Source organism: Berghia stephanieae, chromosome 3 (assembly GCF_034508935.2).
Source record: "Berghia stephanieae isolate SIO BIC M18660-M18661 chromosome 3, UCSD_Bste_1.3, whole genome shotgun sequence".
NCBI classification, from domain to species: Eukaryota; Metazoa; Mollusca; class Gastropoda; order Nudibranchia; family Aeolidiidae; genus Berghia; species Berghia stephanieae.
The window spans coordinates 57394626-57404625 of NC_088362.1; the positions used below are offsets into that span (position 1 = coordinate 57394626).

At 35.6% G+C, this 10000-nt stretch overlaps 1 long non-coding RNA gene across 1 annotated transcript; it reads right to left on the reverse strand.

Moving 5' to 3' along the window:
• Window positions 1-2663: 2663 nt before the first annotated feature.
• LOC144969598 (uncharacterized) lies at window positions 2664-3833 on the reverse strand. The gene is made up of 2 exons (XR_013644778.1): window positions 3595-3833; window positions 2664-3039 (listed from the first exon to the last, which is right to left on the reverse strand). It is a non-coding gene; the product is annotated as an uncharacterized LOC144969598 (long non-coding RNA).
• Window positions 3834-10000: the final 6167 nt, after the last annotated feature.

Here is a 10000-nt window from a genome sequence, read left to right on the forward strand (position 1 = left end):
ATTATTATTATTATTATTATTATTATTATTATTATTATTATTATTATTATTATTATTATTATTATTATTATTATTATTATTATTATTATTATTATGTTCACGTTGATAATAAAACTGACGCTAACGCATTTAAAAATTAAAATAGTAGGTTAACTCACCTTCTAGTTGGGAGTCCAGTGTGTAGAATCGAAGTATTTCTGTAAGTTCACTCCAACGCTTTAAGGTTCCATCTGAGAAAGTCTGGTGTTGTCTTTGTTTAATTCCAAAGAAACCCTCATATTGAATTGACCTGATGCTGTGATCATCGTTCACCTCTTTAACTGTAAAGTAGATACTAAATGAGTGGACCATACCGATCCTAGCACGACTATGAAGACTAAACTCAGAATCTGAAGAAAGTCCAACAACAGAGAGGAAATCTCTTGAACAAAAACAATCTTTAAAGGTCTTTCCCAACTCATTTTCTGTATTTTCAAGTAAATTTTTTCTTAAGAAAAATTGATAACTCATCAATATCCTGACGCCTGTCTCTAAATTCACTTGTCGAATTTAATGTCTGACGAGATGGTGCTGTTTTTTCGCAAACAAGAAGGGGGTATTGTATTTGGCCATTTATTTGGAGGAATAGCAGGTGAAGGATACCTTGATTTCCGTCTCATAGGAGCATCATGATGCCAATGATTGGCACAGATACCCATATAGTCTGTAACATCACTCGAATCGATTTTATTTGGCATTGCATTAATCCATATTTGTCTCTCAATTGGATCCGAAGGAAATTTATATACAGTTTGTCTTTTCGCCATGTCTATAATTTGAAGTGCAATCAAAAACAGAACATTTTCGAGGCATTTTCGGTTATTATTGATAAAAAATGATAAAATTGTTCATTATTTGCTTAAAATGCATTGCCGAATCCATTGTACAGGGAAAATGAGCAATAAACAACGGCAATTCACAACGACAACAAAACTTAATGGTCACTCCATGAAAATGAACAACAGAATAAGGCGATTCACAACTACAAGTGGTCAATATGTACAAGCAAGACTGAATTCTTAAAAGTGTGACATATGGCACTACTTGACCTAGGTGATGCTAAGTGTGTGTGTGTGTGTGTGTGTTTAGTTGAAAGTTTTTGTAAATTTTTCTTTTTACATTTCACGAGGGGTTTCGTTTGAATATATTTAAAAAAAGGGGTAAAAAAGAAAAAGTTAGAAGTGTTAATTATTAGTAAAAGAAAAAGGTAAAAGAAAAATAGTGGTCCGGGGGTCGGGAATAAACCTGGAACTTCCTGAAAACAAACCCACATTCAACAGTTTTGGGAACAAAAATTTTAAAGTTTTTTTTTGTTAGGGAATGGGGTTTTTATATCCTTTTCCCCATGTGTCGAGGCATTTTTTTACATATGAGAATATGATTGACACAAAAAGCTGCTTCAATAGCAATATGAATTAAAAAAAGATAGTGGTGGTGACGATGTTGAAGACAATTGATAATATACGTTGGTGAGGTTGATGGTTGTGGTAGTGAAGATAATGGTGCTGGTGATGATACTGGTGTAACGATGATGGTGATAGATAATGCCGATTATGATGAAGGTGAAGTTGGTGATGACGTCGACAATAAAGCTGGGGTTGGTAGATGATGGAGATATGATGGCGATGAAGATGATATTAGTGGTGATGGCAATAAAGATGATGCTGTTAGATAATGACAATGGTAAAGAATGTGAACGTAATAAAGACGTTGCTGATAGATAATGACAATAATGATGAAAGTGAAAATAATGGTGATATTAATGCTTGTGATGGCAATAATGATGACACTGATATATAGTGACATAGACTACGAATGAAGATGATGATAATGATAATAATGATGCTAATAATTTAAATAGGACGGTGGTGGTAGTGGTGGTGAATAAAGATGGATATGATTATGATCGCAAAGACGATTATGCTGGTAGTGATGGAAAATGATGATGATGATGATGATGATGATGATGATAATGATGATGATGATGATGATGATGAAGGTGATGATGAAGGTGAAGATGATGATGATATTGATGGTGGTGAGGGCAATAAAGATAATACTGATATATTAATGGCAATGATGAAGAAAGTGAAGGTGATTGCGGTGATTGCTGATGCTAATATATATTGACAATAATGATTCTGGTAGATAATGACAAAGATGATGATAATGATAATGATGATGATGGTGGTGGTGGTGGGGGAGGTAGTGGTGGTGAATGAAGATGAATATAATGATGGTTGCAAAGACGGTGAAGTTGGTAGTGGTGGGACTGATGATGATGATGATGATGATGATGATGATGATGATGATGATGATGATGATGATAATGAGGATGATGATGATGATAATGAGGATGATAAATTGATATCCACAAAGAAATAGAGCTGATATAACAATTACTGTGACCTCAGTTTGTTCATCTTCCTTTATCCGACTGCTTCTTCGAATTGAAAATTGAAAATCTCTTCATAAATATATTGGACAGGCATAGAATAGCCTTTACAGGAACACACACATCGATTGCAAATGTCTCTGCAAAATTGCCAAGAATTACGGCTAATCTTGCCCTACATATTTTTGATTTATTGTTAACAAAGAAACAATATGAAAGGAGTGAAAATTCTAAAAACAACTCGCACGGTGAAGATAAACCATCCCTGTCTCTAGAATTAAAATACTCTGTTAACTAAGAGTTTGGCACAACACAAGCTCTGCTTCGTAGTTCCTGCTGTTGGAAAAATTTAGAATAGATGGTGAAATCTGCTACATTTTTGGTTTGTCGTGTAATTTTTCCTAGGGTGGACTTAGAAGGGAGATAAAGGTGACCACGTAAAGAAGAATATAGCACTCTTGACCTCGTGTACCACGAAAAAGCAAGAATTAAATCATCTGGACAGTAAATCCGTTGATTTTTCTGAGCATTCAGGAGCTGAATCTGGCGTTCTATAAATTTCTGGATAGCCTTAGACTTCTCTATTGACTATTCATTTTCTTCATCTGCAATGAAAAAAAAGTAGAAGATAATGAAATAGACGATACATGATTAAAATAATGAATTTTATTTTTAAAATGCATTTCAAAATTTTAATTTCGTGAATCTATAACGAATCAAAAACAACAGCAACACAACAAGGGTAATAGTTCTTCTTATCATCATCATCATCATCATCAACAACATCATTATTATCATTATCATTATTGTTATTATTATTATTATTATTATTATTATTATTATTATATTATTATTATTATTATTATTATTATTATTATTATTATTATCATCATCATCGTCCTCGTCGTCGTCCTCCTCCTCCTCCAACTCCTCCTCCCCCTTCTTCTTCATCTTCTTCTTCTTCTTCTTCTTCTTCTTCTTCTTCTTCTGCTTATCATTATTATTATTATTATTATTATTATTATTATTATTATTATTATTATTATTATTATTATTATTATTATTATTATTATTATTATTATTATTATTATTATTATGTTCACGTTGATAATAAAACTGACGCTAACGCATTTAAAAATTAAAATAGTAGGTTAACTCACCTTCTAGTTGGGAGTCCAGTGTGTAGAATCGAAGTATTTCTGTAAGTTCACTCCAACGCTTTAAGGTTCCATCTGAGAAAGTCTGGTGTTGTCTTTGTTTAATTCCAAAGAAACCCTCATATTGAATTGACCTGATGCTGTGATCATCGTTCACCTCTTTAACTGTAAAGTAGATACTAAATGAGTGGACCATACCGATCCTAGCACGACTATGAAGACTAAACTCAGAATCTGAAGAAAGTCCAACTACAGAGAGGAAATCTCTTGAACAAAACAATCTTTAAAGGTCTTTCCCAACTCATTTTCTGTATTTTCAAGTAAATTTTTCTTAAGAAAAATTGATAACTCATCAATATCCTGACGCCTGTCTCTAAATTCACTTGTCGAATTTAATGTCTGACGAGATGGTGCTGTTTTTTCGCAAACAAGAAGGGGGTATTGTATTTGGCCATTTATTTGGAGGAATAGCAGGTGAAGGATACCTTGATTTCCGTCTCATAGGAGCATCATGATGCCAATGATTGGCACAGATACCCATATAGTCTGTAACATCACTCGAATCGATTTTATTTGGCATTGCATTAATCCATATTTGTCTCTCAATTGGATCCGAAGGAAATTTATATACAGTTGTCTTTTCGCCATGTCTATAATTTGAAGTGCAATCAAAAACAGAACATTTTCGAGGCATTTTCGGTTATTATTGATAAAAAATGATAAAATTGTTCATTATTTGCTTAAAATGCATTGCCGAATCCATTGTACAGGGAAAATGAGCAATAAACAACGGCAATTCACAACGACAACAAAACTTAATGGTCACTCCATGAAAATGAACAACAGAATAAGGGCGATTCACAACTACAAGTGGTCAATATGTACAAGCAAGACTGAATTCTTAAAAGTGTGACATATGGCACTACTTGACCTAGGTGATGCTAAGTGTGTGTGTGTGTGTGTGTGTGTGTATGTGTGTGTGTGTGTATGCGTGTGCGTTTTAGTCTTAAAACTCTAGATTGCTTTGGTATGCGTGCGAGCGTGTTTGAGTCATGTAATTAATGCCATATCATGGAGGTAACCGAGGTAACTCAACTCTCGCCCCTTCCCCCAGTTAAAAAAAAAACCATGGGCCTTCCAGATTTTTTTGGCCACGGTCGCTCGAACTGCACGTCTCTAGATTGCTATGCTCTTGAGGAATTCACAACACGAGTAATCAAAATATCGGGTCATCTTTGATAATCAATAAAAAATAAAAAATTTTTATTCATCCCATAGGGAAAATTTATCTCTATGGTCTATTCCAAGGGAAGACTGGAATAACCCAGGCGTTAACCGCAGTGCAGCGCCGTAATTTGTGCTAGGGTGAGTTGACTTGCTCAGGACCACACAGCGCAACGGCGGGTGATCGAACTCGGTACTTTCCGGGTACGAAGCAAAGCCCGTACCCCTGAGCCACGCTGCCCCAATGGGTAATGTTAGCACGTCTGACAAGTAATCGAATGTCTATGATTCGATCGTTACCTTGTCAATCAATGCCGATTTTCAAAGTAAAAAAAAAATATATTACAATTGTTTGGGTGCACTTTTCCAAAGTCGCCTTTAAGATTTTTATCTTGCTACGGTATCTGCTGCCAATCTTTGTTGTACATTTAGTTGAAAGTTTTGTAAATTCTAATTACATTTCACGATGTGGGTTCGTTTGAATATATTTGAAAAATGGGTAAAAAAGAGAAAAGTTAGAAGTGTTAATTATTCAGTACAAGACCAAGTAAAAAGAAAAATAGTGGTCCGAGTCGGGATCAAACCTGAGACTTCCTGACACCACAGTGCACTGGATTGTTGGAACAAGAATTTAACGTTTCTTTTGTTAGGGAATGGGGATAATCTATATCTCTTTTCCATGTGCTCGAGGCAATTGGTTACATTGCAAAGTGTTCTCAAAATGACCTACTCATTGAAAAGTGTTCACAGTTTGAGAAATATCCAACTTCACAATTGGATTCAATAGGCTGATGTCACGTCGCCCACCTAGCGCGAGCAGTGTGGTTCTCAACAAAGAAAATCGGTACTTTTTATTCTTCATGCTTGCGAGAACTTTTCATGTGTCATGTGATCAGAATGTATAAAAGTCAAACCATGATCATATTTATAATGTTTTTCTCCTCTGGATACACTTTTATGCTCGTCGGAGAAATATTCCATTAGGGCGTCCGCCATTGTTCCGATAGTTTAGAGTCAGTTGCTAAGTTACTATGCGTCATTAAGATGGAAGTGACGTTACGACTGTTGAAGCCTATTTATTGGCCATTTTGCTCAGTATGACTCATGACTAGCTATGTTCACAAAACGGCAGCGTGTTTACATCTATTGAGAAATGTCCAATCGTTTTACAGCAACAAATCATGTGATCGATGACATGAAAACATGACTATAGATCGCTCCCATTGTTTTACAGTTTTTGTTGTTAGCAGAAAATGGATTTGAGTCCGAAATGTTTTCCGATGACGAATCCTGCTCTTTTTCTTTCTTTTTTTGTTTGTTTGTTTTAAAAGCTGTTCTTATAAGATTTGTGAAAGTATTTTAATCAAAATTTTTCATTCCAACAACAGCTAATACAAAAAAGCTATGTTATGATTCGGAGATAAAGATAAAGGGAGTATATCTGACTCATGAATGAACAACACAAAGCAAACGACGTTTCGGCCCTTGGCCTTTATCAAGTAAACACAGAATACATAGATATTTATATTAGATTGTCATAATAATATAGGCGAAACTTTGTAAATTTGTGTGTGCGTGTGTGTCTATGTATGTGTGTGTGTGCAATGGAAGAGAGAGAGAGAGAGAGAGAGAGAGAGAGAGAGAGAGACAGACAGACACACACACACACAGAGAGAGAGAGAGAGAGAGAGAGAGACAGACAGACACACACACACACAGAGAGAGAGAGAGAGAGAGAGAGAGAGAGAGAGAGAGAGAGAGAGACAGACAGACAGAGAGAGAGAGAGAGAGAGAGAGAGAGAGAGAGAGAGAGAGAGAGAGAGAGAAAGAGTGATGAAAAAGTATATATATATATATATATATATATATATATATATATATATATATATAGTTCAAGAATAAGGTAGATAGATAGGGGAAGGAAGGGGGGGGGGTAATTGAAGAATACTAGACAGCAATAGTGTTATTAGTGGTCCCCTACCTCCGCTGTTAAGATATTGAAAAAAAAAATTAATTTGGGCACCTCTATTTATATGTTATGATTCACTTCCTTGTGACAAAGCAATTCGGATACGGCATCCTTATGTAAACAGTTCCCTAAACACGTCTTTCAACTGACTCAACGGGGATCATTACAAAGTGACTTTGTCATTGTTATAAATAGTTGTGTGTATGTGTGTGTTTGTGTGTGTGTGTGTGTGTGTATGCATGCTTGTGTGTGTGTGTGTGTGTGTGTGAATGAGTATGTTTCAGTCAAAGTAATTTGTAATTTGAGCGCTTAGAGTCTCGTGTCGCGGAGTTATATAAGTTTTCAGCATTATTATTATTTATTATTAATAGCTTGTCACCAACTGACAATTAACCCTTTCTCAACCAACATTCTTTATGAATTGACTAAAGCAATTATATCATCATAATAAAAAAAAATCACTTTTGAAGAACTTGAATATGACTCGATTCAACAACTTCATTACTGAAATAAGAAAATAAAACAAAAACAAAACCAAAAAAAAACTTGAGATTTTATATGAGTCTTTTTGACAATCCATAAAAAGATGAGCCTTTTCAGGAACTCAATTACTGAAATGGGTCTTTTTCACACTCAATGAGACTAACCTATATTGCCTTTCCATGTGCTCGAGGTCATTGGTTCATAACCAGTAGATATTTGACCAATCAAAACAGGGTATTTGTGACACGTTTCAAACGTGCTCGGACAAACATTGCTTGGTCGTACTCCTGTGTAAAATGAGTACATGGCTCAGAGCGGGACTTGAACCCTGGACCTTAAGGTCCGATGGCAAATGTCATACCACTAGACCACATCGCCGCACTGGGGGTCCCGATAGCTCAGTTGGTAGAGCACTCGCTTCACAAGCAACGGGACCAAGATCAATCCCGGGTGCAGTCGAGGTTTTTCTGACCCCTCAGCAGTGAATGGGTAGCTGAGTCGGTTTGATTTGGCGGAAAGTACTTTGCGATAGACTAGCGCCCTATCCAGAGGATAACAAGAAATTGCTATTGTCCGTTTCACGCGATGGAAACCGGGATTAACTCCGGCTCTATGGGCCTAATGGCACTGAAGGACTGCCACATCGCCGCACAAGTCTGCAATCATGACACGCCTGACGCAAATTAATCTACGACATATTATATGATTAACCAAACAAACAACCCATGGCTCTAAGCTAAACAAAAAAGGATTACTAATGAAAATTGATGTTATGCGTTTAGATAAAATACTCACAACACCCACCAGCGGGATTTTAACATACCGACCTATGTGAAGCCCTAAACGTCTATAGTCGGATTGATATAATTTAGTGAGAACTAATCATTAAAATGTCTGTTTATAAACAGGTGACTGAGTTGAATGACGTCAAGTTCTTTCCTTCTATAGCTTGGGAAACCGATGCAGTCATCTAGGTCTTCGTCATAATAATAATATGCATTAGTAAGTGCTTCATTACGAAACAACATTTAACCGCAATTCTCTGGAGAAAAAAAAAACCATATTTAAAAATTTGGCCAGAAAATTCGTCCTTAAAATATCGATCGATTGAGATAACCCTCATCTTGGCCAAAACTCTCAAACCTGGTACTTCGCGAAGTCTTCATTAAAGTCCGAGAGGATTGAGCGGTTTTTGCCACGATTAGAGTAATTTAGATCGATCGATATTTGAAGGACGAGTTTTCTGGCCAAATTTTTAAATATGGGTCTTTCTAGAGTACGGCGGATTAGGTGTAAGAAACAATGCATTACACTTTCATTCATATTACAGTTTGAGTTTGATGACATTTTGGTACTTAACCAATTAACTGCGTACTCTGGAAAAATACGTACTTAAAATGTTAGCCAGAAAACTCGTCCTTAAAATATTGATCGATATAAATGACCCAACTCTTGGCAAAAAAACAAACAAAACAAGACAATAAACAAAAAAAAAACAAAAAAAACAACAACAACAACAACAAAAACACAACCAACCCCCCCCCCCCAAAACAACAACTCTCAAACCTGGGACCTCGCGAAGCTCGAAGCTCGAAGAAATAAATAATAATAGTCAAATGGATTGGAAGCTTTAATCTAATTAACGAGACAGATAAGATGGACGTTTCGGGTTTAGCCTTTGTCAACAAAATACGATGAATGAAGCACTAAAGCCGAAAAAGAAATGAGTAAGGTGAATAAAGAAAATAACGATGGGATAAGAATAAATAGACTGCTCCTTAGTAAGGAAGAATGAATTTAAATAGAACAATAAATATTTATAAAAGGTGTGCAATCTATTTTTTATAAAGGGGGCGAGGGGGTGGGGGGTGGGGGGGGGGGTTATGTCGTGCAGTGTTTCATTCATCGTATTTCGTTGACTTAAGGGAAACCAGAAACGTCAAAATAATCCATCTCATTAATTAAATGGCTGCTTCCAATCCATTTTTGTTATTTTATATGCTATCTGTTTAGATAGACTGAAGATGACGTCACTCAGGTCATTGCTATTGTTTGTTTGTTTGTTTTTTTTTTTGCCATCCACGTTTATGAGTAATTCTCACTAAACTGTATCAACCAGACTATAACCGACCAAGATTGCACATAGTTTTGTGTTTTGGTTCGTTACATTTCCGGATGGCAATGTTGTGAGTTTCTTAGCCAAGCGCGCACTATATGATTCTATAGTTACGTCACCTTTCGTTACAGATAAAGTTTTTATAATCTTCAAAAGACATGAGACACTTGTCTATCCCGCGTAGCAGTGGGTAGACTAACTGTTATACTATTATTATGATGTCAATGAGTCACCGGGCAAGTCATATCTAGACATAGCTAGTCAAATTGAAATCAGGATTTAGTATAGACGTCTATCTGCTTATAATTTATTATAATTTGGTAACGTGCTTCTTTCCCCTTCACTCTGTTAGTGTGTGTGAAAAAGATAACGAATCCAATAATTATAATATATTATAATTGTTATATCAGTTCAAAGGGCTATTGCCATCATAACAAGTGTGCTGTGTGTTGTTTGATATTTCGCATTTTGATAGAAGTTCGGTAAGTCTTATTTAGCTACTACCATAACCAATGGTATTGGCTATTTTCTTCCTTTCTCTTACTTAATGTTAATTATTACATTATTTTTGGAGTGCCACCACGTACAACATATTTACCCTAATTTACATTTTTTTA